Source organism: Thalassophryne amazonica, chromosome 22, assembly GCF_902500255.1.
Source record: "Thalassophryne amazonica chromosome 22, fThaAma1.1, whole genome shotgun sequence".
Lineage (NCBI taxonomy): Eukaryota > Metazoa > Chordata > Actinopteri > Batrachoidiformes > Batrachoididae > Thalassophryne > Thalassophryne amazonica.
In genome coordinates, this window is record NC_047124.1 from 8692517 (window position 1) to 8707866 (window position 15350).

General features: G+C 41.2%; 1 pseudogene; it reads left to right on the forward strand.

Annotated features, from left to right (window-relative positions):
- Positions 1 to 9912: 9912 nt before the first annotated feature.
- Positions 9913 to 14276, forward strand: LOC117504451 (annotated as a pseudogene).
- The last annotated feature ends 1074 nt before the right edge of the window (positions 14277 to 15350 follow it).

The window sequence follows — 15350 nt, forward strand, 5'->3', positions numbered from 1 at the left end:
TTTAAGCACTGCATGCACTTTTCTCTGCTTCTGCTGAACTGTGCAGTCACAGTTGCACCCACTAAGTGCCAGTTAGCGTGCAAACACCTTATTATTAATACGTACAAGAAAGAGGGTGAAATAAATGATGTGCATGAGAAATGGGCTAAATGATTCTGTTCACATTTACATTACAGCGACCGTTGGGGCAACTTTGACAGAGGTCACCATCCCTGCTCCTGGAGGGCAACATGAGATGTTACAGTGGGAATTGAGAGACTTGAACTCGAGATATGAAAAGAAATTTGCATTCATTGTGATTTTAAAAGAAATTTAAGTTCTGTCATAGTTAATAACACTGTTTTTTTATATCAGGAATCTTACACCATTCCACGGTGACTGGGTCTTAATACATGCAGCAGGTATGTCAATTTAAAATATCACATTTCCAAGAGGCATTTTTAAGCATAAAGCAAAATTTCCAGACATTAGAATCTTCGCTTATTAATGCACTTAAAGGTCGACCTGTATATGCATGCAGAGACATTCTTACAGTGCAAATATTACTCTTTCAGCCCCAGTATTGTACTGTCATGTATCTAAGAGCTCTTCCTAAAAGGCGGTTTTGAAAGCTTGTTTTTAGTTGTCATCAGAGTTATAATTTCTCTGTTTTTAATTTTTGCTCCGCCGTTGCTCTTGAGCAGATTAAAGATCACGTCCCACAGCATGAAAGAACAACATGGAAGTGTTCCTTCTGATTTAACTGTAAATCCCCACTTCAAGCAAGGGTGGTGTGCCCCAAGGTGCTATTGTTGGACCCTATCAATTTCTAGTAACCTGTATTTTCCACCCAGACTGCTGACAGTCTTCTTACTCTACATTCACATGTTGACTGAAAAAACTGTTATAGCAGAATTACCATTGTCTGGAGTGGCAGACATTAGATGATAAAGTCATACAGTAATTTTTCTGTTAACAATACGGCCAATATCTTAATCGAAAGCTACAAAGCTACCTAATATAAAACCAGGTGTGTCTTATCATCTTCTGCTTAATGTTGACTGACTCTGTTTAAATCTTGGCCAACAACAGGATTTGTTGTTACAAGTGCAATTCCAACAAATGAGAAGTAGCCAATCATCTGATGTTGTGTTTTGGAGGAGTGCTGTAATGGTCTCATCTGTCAACGACAAGTGCTCCCCTCACAAAAATGAGATATAAAGCTGTTTTTTTCTGAGCCATGGTTTGCCCTCTGGGGGTTTAAGAGGGAAAATAAAGATAATTATATTGGAGACGATGTTGTAGGGAGCAGATATATATATTTAAAAAACTGGAATTGCTGTTTATCTGCTGAGAAAGATGAGTCAGCTCCTCTTCTATCTTCACAAGTGGTGTCATTCCCAGGTTATTCTCTGCAAGTAAGTCAGTAAAAAACCAGACAAGTCTTATTGTCATTTTCCACACGTCTCCGTAATTGACAAAAATGGTAGCAAGATTGCCAAAATGACGTGTCGGTGCACATGTATGTCTCCAGTTCACTGGAGGTCTTCAGCCTCCAGCCTTCTTCTTCCCAGTGGGAATGAACCGCCATGGATCAAGCTATTATTTGATAAAACATGCACTCCTGCAAAGCGTACAGTCTGACAAAGACAATTTCATAATGATATATTCAGCCAACTAATAATAAGGCGGTAGGGAGTTGCTAATGCTCATAATCCATCCAAAATCCCTCTCATCTGTTTCCTACATTGAGTGCCACAGGGGACCAGCTGCATCCTCGACTTACGCCGCACTAAATTACTTTTCTGTACTCTGTGTTGCCACACAATTAACTCTGCAGGCCCAACTGTATGACTGCAGAACTCTGACTGCACATCGTTATTGTTTCATGCTTTTTGTAATCTACTCTAAACTTCTATAAATGAATTGAACCACTTCTGAAACAGCTGCAGATATCGCTGTCTCCATGCCCACAGGTTTTATTACCTGTTGTAGTCTGACATTTGGCTCCAATGACCTTGACTTTCACCCAAATGATTGAGCTCTGGCTGACATTTCTGGGATCTATATTGAGTCCAAATGCGGTTAAAAATCTAACTGCTTGACCTTTGCCAATATGAATTAACTCCATTTTTCGGGTCAAACCTTCAATGGCATAAACGTTTGGTAGAATCAAGCAAAAAGATCATTCAACAAATAGACAGACAGACATAACCTTGGTGCCAATGATTGCCCTTTGGTGAATTTTGACTTTCCTGGGCAATCTCCATATGTCTACCAAGTTTGGTGCAAATCAATGTGGAAAACTTAAATTTTAGCCCTTGCTCCCAATCATCCTGATTGCTAAATTTTGTCTCGCCTGAAAAATTCCAATCCCAACCTTGAACCTTGAACCAAATGACCTTGGTCTTACTTAACCCATCTTTCCACCATCCTTTACTCCAGTGCATTACCTGTCAAGCTGTACCCTGATGCCATCTTACACAAATTGCTGTCAGTTTGGGCATCCCAAACCTTCAGTTCGTGGCATTAGTTGCTTCTTGTGCTGCCAAACTCTATGGTGCCCACAGATTTAGCATTTAAGCTTCCCTACCTTGCAGGAAAGGATTCTCCTGTTGTACATCCTCTGCTCTGACCAGAATTTTAATTTGGTTGACACTCAAGGCTCTGGAGAGACATGGCTATAGCTCATCCTGTCTGAATGCTGATGGCGGATTTTAGCCTTAAATGAAATCACTGGGCTTCAACTCCATCGACTGTTCAAATTATCTTCTGTCCCTTAACACCCTTCCCAGGTCATATGCAAATATAATAATACTCTTAATAGACTTTATAAAACTGACATTTATCTCAATCTGCTCTCTTTTAAGGTTCCTAAACTGGTTTAAACTTGTAACAGTGTATACTTGTTTTACACGCAGATAGCAGTTGGGTAGTGGTGTAAGAACTTTGACAGTACACCAAAAACTTCTATAATAGATAATCCACTAACTAAAGTTAACTGTGGTACTACACTGATAAACCACAAAAACAATTAGCTCAAGCTAACGCTAACACCTAACTTTTACTGTATTAAATTAGCTTTGCCCTGGTATTTGTCTCTGAAACCCTAAAACAGAAAAACAGACATAAAGAGCTGAAATTTAAATACGCTGAACAGTAAACATGGCGGTTCCCTTCCAAGAGCAGATGACAAAATTTTGCTTATGGGATTAGTGTATAAACTTTAGGATTTACTAAAGTTTTGACCATTAAATGTAATTTTTTTAAAAAAGTTTGCTGGTTTAATGTTAGTGGAGCTAAATTTAGTGAAAGCTATGTAAGTGGTCCACTAATGGTTTTCAAAGTTAGCACAAAAGCTAATCCGCTAATGAAAAAGTGAGCTTCATTCATTAGCTTTAGCATGTTAGCATGTTCAATTCCTGTAGGTAACATTCCATATTTGAAATGTGACGCAGACGTTGCATTTTCAAGGCACACATGGATGGTATCTGGCAGATTTTTTTCACCTTTCTGGTTATACTTGGAGTGGACATTTGAGACAAAGAATTGTATGTCAACGAACTTTGAGATAATCAAATTGACGGCAACTAAAACACACTAACTGCTAGGCAGGGCTAACTGATTAAACTGTTATGTAAAATATGTTATTTAAATATTTTTTTGGGGGGTGGAGACTTCGTCGGTTTCTAAAAGAGTTGCTTATTGCAATTAAGCATTGAATGTTTAGTTATCTTTTCCCATATCATCCACAGACTTCAGTTTACAACCTACTGCCAGATTTCACTCAATATTAATTTCAATAATTAATAATAATTGAATAATTGAATAATTAATTCAATATTTTCTGTTCCTTCTTTTTACATTTTTAACAAAACTCAAAAGCAATACCATCTTGTATGCCTCCAAAATAAAATAGAATACAGTTAAGATAATGTTGCTTGACTTTGGCTCGATGCAGCAGATTAATCAAAAACACAGCTTTGGTTTGGTTAATGGTATAATGTATCACATACTTATCTGCCACCTGCTAAATAACTGGCGGCTGCTGGATGGATGATGGAAATTAGGAGTGGGTGTTGTCAGACTTCATTTTTCTGCCACCTACTGGCCGTGTCTTGGGGTGCAACGGGGAAATAATCATCACATGCATAATGGAAAATAGGAGCAGGTGTGGTTGAAGTTACACACAACTTTAAAGTGGCTTCTCAGTTTCTTTCATTTCAAAAGCCTAGGTTTGGTGTCTTAGACCTATGGCTTCATAAGCACATTTCCAGCCATACCCATCATCTAGTCCAAACACAACACCTACATCAGCCACAAACGTTAGAGTTCCTGCCAAATTCCTCTCTATTTTGCCAGATTTTCTTCACCCTGGAGCCAGCCTCCCTGTTTAATCAATTTTTTTTACACTATCGGGTTTATGTACTGTGCCAGCACCTTACTGTTTGTCTGCCTGATTTAATTGATTTATTTTACTTCCCTGTTGCCGAGCACTATTTGATTAAATGACTATGAGCAAAGATTGGTTTAATAAGCTTTCTGCACAGCAGCCTCTCGAGTTTGCTTTTGGGTCCGAACTCTGTGTTTGATTGTGGAGTTGTGATAAAGCGCCTAGTGCAGTTTGCTCTGTCTTATCTGTCTGACATGAGAAAATGTTCCCTGTGCTTTAGGGTATTGTTCCCAAATATGCAGGAGCCTGCAGCACTTAGGCACTGTTCCCCATTTAACGCCTCAGTTCTCTCCTCCACCTGCAGCCATCCCAACCCAAAATGCACCAGCATCCTTACCAAGCAACAAACGAGTCAGTCACCGAGCAAACAGCATGACGCACTTTATTACATTCATACATCTCTGTGTGCTTCAGTGCCGGAAAACCGGTCGATGTTGCGTTCTTCATAAATATCCATCAAAATGATACTCTTGACAACTCCTGTGTTTATGGATCATGGATCTCTTACTTTGTTTTAATTGCACTTCACGAATATGTCCATCTGATGCATTGATTCTTAAAGCAGAATATCTGTTAGCAGCAGGAGGAGGGCATGATGGGTGGATGATGTACGCTTTCAGTGGCAGCCTCCAGGCATCTGCTCCTTCCTGTGTGAATGACTATTTGGGCTGAAGGCAAGAGGACTGCTAAATCGCCATGGCTGCTGCAGAAACAGTGATTATTTTTCCTCTCCTGGGGTGCCATAAAAGTGTTCTGTTCACTACTGTCAGGACTTGAACTCCACTGGGTCAAAGTTGCAGGAGGCTCCAGTGATTCTTCCCCTTCAGATGTCTGCAAACTCCTTAAACTCTACCCAACTGACCAACCTTGCATATGCACCACAACTATAACTTGTAGAAAACCATCAAGTTGAGATTTTGGGCGGATTGCACGGCCCGGATGAGTGGATTTGGAGCTTTGCTGCACTCCTAACATACTCTAGCGGTGATCTACCTGCCAGCAAAAGACTGGATTCTATGGCGTCTATGGTGCATGAGATTTCTGTGTGCACATATTTTGTTCATTAAAGCCCTTCCTTGTGAAGCAATTGCAGCACCATGTTTAAAAAGAAATAGAGGTACTCACGACTCACCGGACAAATGAAGACCCCACAACCAAAGATAGTCGACAGTAACTTCCAGAAAGTCCTGCAAAAAATGCATCCACAAGGTAAAAGTGCCTCTGACAAGGAACGAGATGAGACTACAATCCACATACATCTGGCTTTTTGCCACATAGGGAGGCAATAAACCTGTTAGAACACTCCAACTGCTGTTCCTTCTGCTTGATGCAAAAGAGGGAGGTTTGAGTAGCAGAGGAAAGAAATTTTGGTTACTTCTGAAATGTGATGCTACTTTGACATCTTGTGTTGCAGAAAAACAAAATAGCATGTTTTCAAATTTATTGTTTTTCAGTGAGATTCAAAACTGAAGAGTCGTACAATTTTTTTTTAATGTGTAATAAACGAAATGATTAAGAACATGAAACCTGGGAGCTGGCCTTAAGTCACAACCCCTAAAAGTGATGTCTGCGAGGGCCTTTAGCAGTCGCAAGTCGGCCTCAAGAGAATTTGACTCACTGCTTCATTTTTTTTTTTTTTTTTTTTTACCAATTGAACAGCCAACCACCGCCAGACTCCAGTTTGGAACAGGCCAACCACCGGCAGACTCCAGTTTGGAACAGCCAACCACCGCCAGACTCCAGTTTGGAACAGCCAACCACTGCCAGATTCCAGTTTGGAACAGCCAACTACCACCAGATTCCAGTTTGGAACAGCCAACCACCGCCAGATTCCAGTTTGGAACAGCCAACCACCACCAGATTCCAGTTTGGAACAGGCCAACCACCACCAGACCCCAGTTTGGAACAGGCCAACCACCGCCAGACCCCAGCTTGCAACAGGCCAACCACCGCCAGACTCCAGTTTGGAACAGGCCAACCACAGCCAAACTCCAGTTTGGAACAGGCCAACCACCACCAGATTCCAGTTTGGAACAAGCCAACCACTGCCAGACTCCAGTTTGGAACAGGCCAACCACCACCAGACTCCAGTTTGGAACAGGCCAACCACCACCAGACTCCAGTTTGGAACAGGCCAACCACCACCAGATTCCAATTTGGAACGGGCCAACCACTGCCAGACTCCAGTTTGGAACAGGCCAACCACTGCCAGACTCTAGCTTGGAACAGGCCAACCACCGCCAGACCCCAGCTTGGAACAGGCCAACCACCGCCAGACCCCAGTTTGGAATGAGGCAACCACCGGCAGGCCCCAGTTGGGAATGGGCCAACCACCGGCAGGCCCCAGTTGGGAATGGGCCAACCACCGGCAGGCCCCAGTTGGGAATGGGCCAACCACCGGCAGGCCCCAGTTGGGAATGGGCCAACCACCGCCACACCACAGTTCGGAACGGGCCAACCACTGCCAGACCACAGTTCGGAACGGGCCAACCACTGCCAGACCACAGTTTGGAACGGGCCAACCACCGCCAGACTCCAGTTTGGAACGGGCCAACCACCGCCAGACCCCAGTTCGGAACAGGCCAACCACTGCCAGACCCCAGTTCGGAACAGGCCAACCACCACCAGACCCCAGTTCGGAACAGGCCAACCACCGCCAGACCCCAGTTTGGAACAGGCCAACCACCGCCAGACCCCAGTTCAGAAGAGGCCAACCACCGCCAGACCCCAGTTTGGGCTTGAGGGCATGTTCATACCTGCTTTTGCAATTTGGTGGAAAAGGCAACATGGAAGATTGTTTTTATCTGAATTAACATAGTGCTGGAGTTAATACCTTGGAGTCTATTGGGAGATGTGATTAGACTACTATTGTGCTTTGACCCCTTCATTTGTCTTACTACACAATTCAGCAGAGCAGATACCAACAGAGACCTCCTGTTGCTACTCTGAAGTTTGGAGCTCATTTCCTACTGTTCACATTGTAGTAAAATTAAAGCAATCAGGAAGCATTGATTGTAGCTGGAAAGACTACGATAATGCTTTCAATGATTTATTCATGTTTAAAGCCGGAACAAGTGCAATGAGAAGACGCCTGCTGATCAGTTTTTAATCAGAGATGCACATTCCTGTCTGTTTGGTGAATTAACTGCAGCTTTATAGCGCCTTAACATCTGAGAGAAGACACTCCAAACATTTTCAAATTAAGTCTCAGATTCACCTAAATACGGTGCATCCAGAAAGTATTCACAGCGCTTCACTTTTTCCACATTTTGTTAGGTTACAGCATTATTCCAAAATGGAATAAATTAATTTTATTTCCCTAAAAATTTTCCTCAAAATACCCCATAATGACAACATGAAAAAAAAAGTTGTTTTTGTTTTTTGGGTTTTTTGTTTTTTCTTGCAAATTTATTAAAAACTTTAAAAAAGTATGTATGTATTCACGCCCTTTGCTTAATATTGTATTGATGCACCTTTGGCAGCAATTACAGCCTCAAGTCTTCTTGAATATGATGCCACAAGCTTGGTGCATCTATCTTTGGGCAGTTTTACCCATTCCTCTTTGCAGCACCTCTCAAGCTCCATCAGGTTGGATGGGGAGCGTCAGTGCACAGACATTTTCAGATATCTCCAGAGATGTTCAGTCAGATTCAGGTCTGGGCTCTGGCTGGACCACTCAAGAACATTCACAGAGTTGTCCTGAAGCCACCCCTTTGATATCTTGGCTGTGTGCTTAGTGTCATTGTCCTTTTGAAAGATGAACCGTCGCCACAGTCTGAGGTCAAGAGCGCTCTAGAGCAGGTTTTCATCCAGGATATCTATGTACATTGCTGCATTCATCTTACCCTCAATCCTGACTAGTCTCTCAGTTCCTGCTGCTGAAAAAATCCCTTATATGTACACAAGTGTGTGCCTTTCCAAATCATGTCCAATCAACTGAATTTACCCCAGTAGACTCCAATAAAGCTGTAGAAAGATCTCAAGGATGATCAGTGGAAACCAGATGCACCTGAGCTCAGTCATGGGAAAGGCTGTGAATACTTATGTATGTGTGATTTCTTAGTATTTATTTTTAATAACTTTGCAAAATATCAAAAAATGTTTTTCACATTGTCATTATGGGGTATTGTGTATAGAATTTTGAAGGGAAAAAATGAATTTCATCCAATTTGGAATAAGGCTGTAACATAACAAAATGTGGAAAAGTGAAGCGCCGCGAATACTTCTGGATGCACTGTAATAATGCTCTCTTGCATCCTGGTCAATTTTTCGTATTATTTCTATTATAGATTCATATATTCACACAGTGCTCTGGACAAATATACAGTAGGTCTCACACTGAGAAAGTTGAGATTGTTCTTAACATTTTGATATGCAACATATGGCATTATACTAAAAGAAAGTACCTTCAAAGGGGAATTTCTTAAAGTGCAGCAAAATCAAGAAGATACCAAGAGGACTCTAAGGGTTAAAGTCAATTTGGAGTCTTACCGCTGAGATTTGAGCTTATTTTATTGTCAAGGTTGATTAGCTGAAAAATAATGGTACCTGACTAGTAGATGAAAAATAAAAATCCCTAAAAAGGTATTTCCTCACACATGAAGGAAGGCAATGAAAAAGGCTTGTATTTGAATAATTTAGTCAAATTTTACAACCTTGGTTACAACTGTGGTGCATGGCACCCAAGAGAGTTGCAATAATCATTAGTCAATCAATCAATGCCTGTGCATCAGACGTGGACACAATATGTAGAATTTGAGGAGTAAAATCTCATTGCAATTCTGATGTTATGTAAGTATAAGTGAAGCGCTGTGAATACATTCTGGATGCACTGTAATACTGCTCACCAGCATCCTGGTCAACTTTTCATCTTATTCCTATTAGAAGATTTATATTCACACAGTGCTGTAGAGAAATATAGGTCTTGCACTGAAGGAGTTGAGACTGTTCTGAACATTTTGATATGCAACATATGGCATTTCAGGGATAGACACTGACCGCTTTGATCTTGGGTGTTTCTCAGTTCTGCACGTCAAAAGGAGATTGGATCAAGGACTTTGCGTTCTGTCATGCCTCGTGGTTTTCCTGTGGCGATGATGCTCATCTCCATCCTTGTGGTATCGATCTGTTCAAACTGAAAGAGAAGATGCAGGATTGGATGGATGTATATAAAGAGGATGCACCATTTATGCTCTGACATTTCTGTGCTCACCAGCATGAAGGTGAAAACCAGGTCGCACTGTTCAACAGGGGGCGCTGTTGAGCCGATTCTTTTAGTCACTTTTTTTATAAGCCCACACATCCATCTCTCTCCACTGTCAAATTTAGTGTGTTAGAGCTGGAACAAAAAACTTTATTTAATATCTAGGCCATGTGGAGTCGTCTAATCTCTTAACAAAGAGAATATGTGACAGAGGGTGAGTGACTTTCTGTGTAGGCTGCTGTTAAAGGTGAATAATTAAGGTGTGAGCTGCATCAGCATGACAGCCATGAGGTGCTATCTGTCAGGAAGATTTGAGGAAGAGCTTTAAAAAAAAGGGTGGATGGTTTTGACAGGATGGAGATGGAAGTTTTGTAGTTTGTCAAAAGCTGATGTGTGTCTTCACATTCTCAGTTTCACAGAAATGAGACCGTGTCTGTATTTTGACAAATTTGAGAGGGAATGGAAGGGTGTTCACTGTGAAGTGGGATACACCATCATTGTGGTATGGTGCCCCCACCCTTCTTTAACCATGACATTATTTTCAACATATTCTGAAATTTCTTTGGAATGTTCTTGTGAAATTTGCCTATAACTTTGTGTACTTAATTTAATTAAAACATGCACATTTTATTTTCTATTCAACTTTTAAAATTTTTTAAATTAAAATATCTTTCCCTATAACTTATGTAATATAATTTAATATTTTAACATTTTGTTGTTGTTTAAATGTTACTGAATTTTACCATTTATTTGTTATTACAATAAAAGTGATGTAATTTTTCCCAGTAATTTCTTCAAAGTTGTTATGAGTGTCTTGGTGGCTTCCCTCACCTGTCTTCTTCTTGTATAGTCACTCAGTTCTTGAGACCTGCCCACACCTGACAGATTTATCATACACTTCCATACTACGGGTATTTCTTGGCTGATGACATAAAGAAAGTCAAGACATTCAATGACGTGAAAATGTTCATGTCTCAATCTGTCACCTTGTCTACAGACAACTGGCAATAATTGTGATAATTTAGTTGGAGGGTGCCCATATTTTTGCATTCCATTGTTTTGACTTTACTATTTTTATTTGACTCATGTGGCATTGCAGAGTTGGTTTTAGTATCAAAATTTTTTAAATTTTAATATAGAGAATCCTGAATTTTATTTATTTAATTTGATATTTATTTATTTATTTGTGGAAACAATTACACTCTTAAAAAGGAATTGCTATCTCAACGAGAAAAACTGAAAAGTTATTTCAACTTAGTTATTTCAACTATCAACTGAGTTAATGCTACAGAACTTCTCGAGTTAAGTTGAAATAACTTTTAAAAATCTATGCAAATTGTTCCATCACTTTTTCTTGTTGAGACAGCGGTTCGTTTTTTAGAGTTTACCCACACTTTTCATGCCACTGTATTTATATTTTTTGTGGATGGCTGAGCAACAAGACATATAAGCGCTTGCAGAAATTTTGACGTTTCAATAATTTTTATTGTATTTTGTTTTTCAAAAACCCAGCAGTAATTTTGAATTCAGCAAAAAGAATGGAAATAATTGCAAATTTACACATTAAAAATAAATTTGTGTAGTTATTGCATGTTGCACATTCTGCAGAAAGACTATGCTGAAATATAAGTGGAGTTAGTTCCACATCAGACAGCACGATCATACAATAATTACAAGGCAAACAGAAGAAATTTCATTTTGCATAGCTGGTGAGCACTAATTGGAAAACCAAACTTTAATGATTTTGGATTGTACACTAATTTAGAGTGGAGAATTGAAAGGCTTTTACACCTCATTTACAACATAATGATATATACTTGTAAAATGATTTGCATTTGATCCCGATATAAATCAAACTCCCATTTACCCGTTTTTGTGCGGCGGTGGTGCAACTGTTTTTCCTTGCTCAATAAAACGAGAGGAGCTTAAGGAGCTGCTGATCAATGAGGGTCTTCAGACAGGGGGCTTGTGAACAGAATACCGAGAAGGCCTGTGGGAAAGCGTGCCCGGGGTCACCCGATCATTCAGCAGTACACTGCGGCTCAGTGAGTATGTTAGCTGGAGGCGAGAGAATTATTTATCTGAAACTCAAAGGTCCTTCACCCCGGACAAACGGGGAGTGCGGAGGCTTACGGGGCACAAATCTGTGCAGGATACTGTAGGTACAACGTCTGACTATTAATTAGAAGACAAACCTTCTCAACCCTGCTCGGTTGGTATTAATCTTAACTTTTCTCCTTTAATCCTCTTGCCTTGTTGGGGGGATGCCAGCAATGCTACAGGTGAAAATCAGTGCGACCAGGCTTCACTATCTGTAAATCCCATTTTATACTTGTAGCCTTGGGTGATGTGTGTGCTGTTCTTAACTTTGAATTGGATGAGTTGACATCTTGTTTGTTGCACCATCTTGAAGATACATTTTAAAAGCTATAAGACTTGTATCCCAAAATTGTAACTCAAATTCCACAAAAATTAGGGGGTTTTTAAAAATATTTTTTACTGGAAACAACTGATAATCACAGCGTGATGCGACTAGTTTATGCCATAGCCACTTGGAGCACCAGTGCACAGAAATGTCTGTTGTCAGTGTGCCATCTTTTGAAAAACATCCCATATATACTGTATTTTCCAGAGTATAAGTTGCATCGGACTGTAAGCCGCACATGTCAAAAAATACCTCTTGAAGAGGAAAAACCATATATAAGCCACACTGGACTATAAGTCACACTTTTTTCTGTGCTATGAGCTCTTTAATTTGGGAAGTTTGTGCATTGTTGTAGTGCATTTTTTATTCCTGGCATTTATTCTTTTATTATTGGAGCTTATTTTGTTTAGTGCTTTTATTCTTGGGAAAGTTTTATATAAATAGTCATCTCAGAAGCTAAGCAGGGCGGGATCTGGTTAGTACTTGGATGGGAGACCTCTTTGGAACACCAGCAGCAATGTGTGTTTCTCCAGGTGAAACTGGAGTTGCGTCAGAAAGGGCATCCGGCGTAAATCTTGTGCCAATTACCAATGCGGATCTGGCTATATCCACTGTGGCGAACCCGAACAAAACTGGGAGCAGCCGAATGGACAACAACAACATTATAGTTACCATTAGTAATAACAAACTTGTGAATTTTCTGTATATAAGTCATACTGAAGTATAAGTTGCAGGGCTTCCCAAACTACGTGGTCTATTAGATAATAAACCAACCCTTTTATTTTATTTTTTAACTATATGGATTTGAATGACGTGCGATTACACCAATCATGCTTGAACCCTCGTGCGCATGCGTGAGTTTTTTCATGCGTGTCGGTGACGTCATTTCCCTGTGGGCAGGCCTTGAGTGAGATGTGGTCCCACCCTCTCGGCTGAATTCCTTTGTTTCATACGCTGCTCGAGACGGCGCGAGTTGCTTTATCAACATTTTTTCTGGACCTGTGAGGAATATCCGAGTGGACACTATTCGAGAAATTAAGCTGGTTTTCGGTGAAAAGTTTAACGGCTGATGAGAGATTATGGGGTGTTTCTGTCGGGTAAGGACTTCCCACGCGGGACGTCGTGCAGCGCTTCCAGGCGCCGTCGTCGGCCTGTTCTCGCTGAAGACGAGGAGATGGTGAGTGGGTTGAGAAGTATCATAAACCGTGCAGTTTGTGTTCCCACAATGCAAAGCGCTGTAGCCCGCATCCTCTTCGTTCCTCAGAACCGAATGCACGAGAGCATGAAGCTGTTCGACAGCATCTGCAACACAAGTGGTTCACGGACACCTCCATCATCCTGTTCCTCAACAAGAAGGATCTGTTGAAGAGAAGATCAAGAAGAGCCCGCTGACCATCTGCTACCCAGAATACACTGGTGAGACCAGCACGCGTTTTCCAGACGCAAAGAGCGCTTTGTTTTATCGTTTACAACTGAACCTAGTAGCATTTTTTTTTTTTAAGTTACGATCTAAATTTAAAACTTTACTTTGACCAAAACTCTAAGAAATTTTTGTGACCCATTCTCACGTTCACAGGTAGGCTTCCTAGAAGCTCACGGTTTGAAACATGATCCGTACCTTGGAAAATTTTAGCTGCTCTATAACTTTAGCGATCTTCCACCACAGTGTCATCTAAAGCAGGTTTCACACCACATGCGTTGCGTGTGCATGGTGGCTGAGCTGCTGAACCGCGGCAGTTCACGCGTACATGTATTTACAGTTTACACACAGACTGTTTATGCCGTTGTAGCGCTAGCTTGAGTGTTTGTAATGAGTTATCCCCACGTTTTTGAAAGTGACTTTGCAGGGCATTGATCAGCTTCCTTTTTTTTTTTTTTTTTTTTTTTTTTTTTTTGACAGCCCCTCCCTGACAGTGTAATCAGTATCTAAATGCATGCTTAACTGGACATATGAGATCGCTCACTCCTTCTCTTGACCATGCCTGCCGCTGCGTCTGTCTTTTCTAGGCTCCAACACGTATGAGGAAGCGGCCGCCTACATTCAGTGTCAGTTCGAGGATCTGAACAAGAGGAAGGACACGAAAGAGATTTACACCCACTTCACCTGCGCCACCGACACCAAGAACGTGCAGTTCGTCTTTGACGCCGTTACTGATGTCATCATCAAAACAACCTGAAAGACTGTGGTCTCTTCTGAGCGGGACGACCAACGAGACCACGACGAGCCGTTTCCTGGCAAGAAACCTTCCCGTCCTTCCTTGTTTTTATTGCTGGACATCATTTGGTATAACCGCGTAGCGCTTTGCAAAAAAATAAACGGGATTAATAATGTGAATACTTTCTTGATGGTTTTTCCACATTAGAAATAGTTGCACAAAGGTATAATTTCATTTTCAAATAATGAACCTGATGTATTTGTAAAATAACTGAATGAACACTTGCTCATTTTTGGTTTCAACAGAGTTACACAAAGATGCACAAGTTTGTAGTCTTTAAATAATTTGTTTATACAAATTACAGATGTAGGGAAGAAGAAACCTGCTCTTATGGTTTGCGTCTCCTCCTCCTCAGGTGGTGGAGTCGGCATATTGTGCATCTTTGGGGAAGACGAAAGAACCTGGAGGATCAGTCCTGGACCAGTGCTGTACTATAACGCCACTTTTAAGTTATTTATGTTTTTGTCTTCGAGACATTTTCAAGTAGTGTTTTTGACATTTGTGTAGGATGTTTTGTCATTGTAAAAGCTACATTGCAAATTTGACATAAGTTTTCCTTTTTAACTCCTTTCGTTTGTATGTTTTCGGAGGAGAAGGCGGCGGCGGCAGTGTCTCCGGAAGCGGAATCTTTGCTGCTGGTGGAAATGCTTCTTTTTCTTCCTTCCCACCAGCCGTCGGGGACGAGGCTCCGCCGTGAGCCCGGTTTGTTGGTACTCGTGCCTTGGCATGTCGCTCGTTCTGTTGCCTGCTGAATTGTTCGAAACACAAACTGTTTCCATACGTTCGCGTCATCGCTTTCGTCTGTGCACACCGCTCCACTATTAAGATGAGGAAGAGTCCCTCTGGTCTGAAAGTACATGGGTCTCCATGGTGATGGACATGTAGCCTCCACAGTCCTCCTACCCCATCACCGCCACTCCCCATGACAACGGTAGGCCCATCAGGCTGTGCCTACAGTAAGATACTGAGATGTACATTGCTAACTTAAACCTGGGGTCCTGGCTTGTAAACATTCATTCTCCATCATTTGGAAAGCGGTTACTTGCGGCGCTGAGGGGGCAGCGCGCTCAGACC